We start from the raw sequence: 3094 nt of genomic DNA, 5'->3' as shown, positions 1-3094 counted from the left end.
ATTAGAGTCTGAAGAGGTTCATTGTATTATCACATGAATGATATCATGAGTGATGTCACCAGTGATGTCAAATGAGATGTCATCAGTGATGTCATCAGTGATGTCATCAGTGATGTCATTTGAGATGTCATCAGTGATGTCATCAGTGATGTCACTGACCATGTCATGAATGATGTAATATGTGACATCATCAGCAGTGGATTGCGGGTGCGCGATATATAGTTAGCGCATCTAACTATATATGGAATTTCAATGGTTTTATGCGAGTAAAATAAGGTTTTGTAAATGCAAATTCCTAACTATATATGTTCTATAACCAATGGTTTTTTCATTGAATTTTCAAGGTTTTGTAAATGCAAATTCCTAACTATATATGGACTATAACCTATGGTTTTTTCATTGAATTTCAATGGTTTTTTGAAAGCTAATATCTGTAGCTGTAAAATCTATTCTTTTTTAAATCTTTAAATATATTTTACATGTTTTTAATACATGTTTTTAAAAAATATTTTTTTGTTCCGCTCCCAGTTCGCGAACCGGTCAGCTTTCCGTTAGCTCAATTTAAAGCCGCTCCTAGTCCGCGAACCGGTAAACGTTCTTTCAGCGTAACTGTTACGTTAGAATGACGTTTTGCGTTGTCGCGTAATTCGTCATCGGACGCGCCAAGTTAGCGGACCCGGAAGCGGACTGAAAGCGGCGCAAAGCGCGAAACGTAAACACACCAGGTCATGTGACTCGGTAATAACACTTTTCATTGGTTCATTTCACTTTTGGTTTCCTTATGATGTAATACTAGGTCATGTGATCTAAAATTAACACTTTTCATTGGTTTAGAACTTTGGCTTTTCCCAAATGATGAAAACCCCTCCTTCTGTCCTCAGTCTGACTTTCATCTTGGTGAGAGAAAGACCTTTGTACAATCCAGAGAAATGGCTTCTGTTGTTGCTTCAGGTAGTGTTCCCCCACCACCACCTCCACCTCCTCATGGAAAGAAAGGACCACCAACTCAACCAATCTTTCAAGAAGAGGAAGATGAGGAAGAGGAGGAAGTACCTGAATATTTGCCAGAGGAGCCCAGGAGGTACAACAGGAAAGAAAATTTCATTTGGCAATTTTTTAAATTTCCACCAGGGCAAAAGAAAGTGAACGCCAGGTATGTCTTTTGCCGTATCTGTGATGATCATCTTTCTAGAGGCACGGACAAAAAATATAGTTATGGGAATTTCACTATGCACAGGCACATGAGCAGGTGGCACCCAAATAACTATAGTGCTGCTCAGCTTCGGGACGAACAACAGAATTCCCCAGCAATAGCCAGAAGATCGGTCGTGCCAGAAGTTTCGGGACCTGAAGCAAGGGAGTTGATCCCAAATATTCAAATGGACATGGGGGAAGTGAAACAAGTTTGTGTGAGGTGCAATCAAATATTATGCTACCGCGAGAGTAGCATAACTCTTATAATAAGAGCCATCAAAAATCATGTATGTCCAAAACGCCCCCAAAAATAAATTCTTCTTTTTTTTGTTGCTCCTGTTGAGCCCTCTTCGATGAATCATTTTTGTTTCCCCCCTCCCCCCAAAAAATAAAAAAAAATACAAAATGTTCAGAAAAAAACAAAAAAATATAAAAAATGTTCAGAAAACTAATAAAAAAAATTTAAAACAACAAAAACAAAAAAAAAGTTCTTTTCAGAACTACCTCCCCATTATTAAAAAAAATTGGTAGAATTCTTTGAACTCTGCCAAGCTCTATTTCTATTGGTTCGCTCCCAGTTCGCACTCCGGTACGCGAACTTTGAGCGAACCAAAAAAATTTTTTTAAAAAAAGAACAGTAAGTATAAGGAAAGGAAACAGACAGTTATGTTACAAAAAAGACAGCTATAGGGAGTAAAGAAAAGATACTGTTACCCACAATTCACTTCTGATCATGTCATATATTACATAATTTTTGACATGGTCAGTGACATCATCAGCAGTGGATTGCGAGTAACAGTTTTTTTTGTTTACTTCCTATAGCTGTCTTTCTTGTAACATAAATGTCTTTTCCTATCCTTATACTTACTGTTCTTGTTTTAAAAAATTTTGGAGATCATTCAGAAACAGTAACATTAATAGAGACAGAATTAGTGAATAATAATGAAGAAGTATGAGAAGAGAGGGAGTGAGAAAAATACTGGAAGGAGTAGAAAAATTAAGTAATAGAGAAAGGAATGAGAGAAGTAGCAAACACAGGAAAGTAAAGATTAAAGAAATGAAGCAGTAGAACTAATAGATGTTAAAAATGTGATAGATTAAATGATTGATTGAGGGTGACGATAAGGTGTGTCCTCTCTAAAAGTTTGTTTAAGGTGAACCGTACTCTGGGTTGCATATCAAATTTATGCTTGTTGAAGAATACAGAGGAGATAATAGATGTGAAGACCTACCATTGTATTAAAACATGCCCACTTATTACATCATTCATAACATAGTCAGTGACATCATCAGCAGTGGAATGCGGGTTAAAAAAGTAGAAAACATTTACCTTATAATTCTTGTTAACTTTTAAAGAAAATTTTTCATATATTCAATCTGTAAAAGAGAGAACAAACATTTCCAAAAATATTAAAACATGTATTTAAAAATTAGAAAAAAGAAGGGAAAAGGTTCAAGAAGAAACAGTTTTTAAACAACTTTGACACTTACAGAAACCTCTACTTCTCTACGACCCGTACACAATCCTAAAGATATTTATTTTAAACAAACAGTATCTTCATGCTGATGAAATGAGGCCTATTTTGAAACATGATGCTTCTTTTGCATTGCTTATGTCTCACAATAGTGATGCAATAACAGCGCAAAAGAGATGTAAAACCATCATAAAATTGTGTCTAACATTTTAAATGATTGTTTCAGGATGCAAATAAGATGTGTGCTTTCAAGAGCTTTCTTAGAGGTGAGGCCTATTTCTTTTTTTTCAAAAAAAACAGTACCCAGAAGTACAGCACTGTAAGCATTAGAATTGACACTTACAGAAGACTCAGTTTTTCCATATCTACCTCACATTTCTAAATGTATATCATAAGTACAAAAAGCAGAACATTAATTATACATG

Source organism: Lissotriton vulgaris, unplaced genomic scaffold, assembly GCF_964263255.1.
Source record: "Lissotriton vulgaris unplaced genomic scaffold, aLisVul1.2 SCAFFOLD_6499, whole genome shotgun sequence".
Taxonomy (NCBI): Eukaryota; Metazoa; Chordata; class Amphibia; order Caudata; family Salamandridae; genus Lissotriton; species Lissotriton vulgaris.
Note: the sequence above shows the minus strand (reverse complement) of the source record.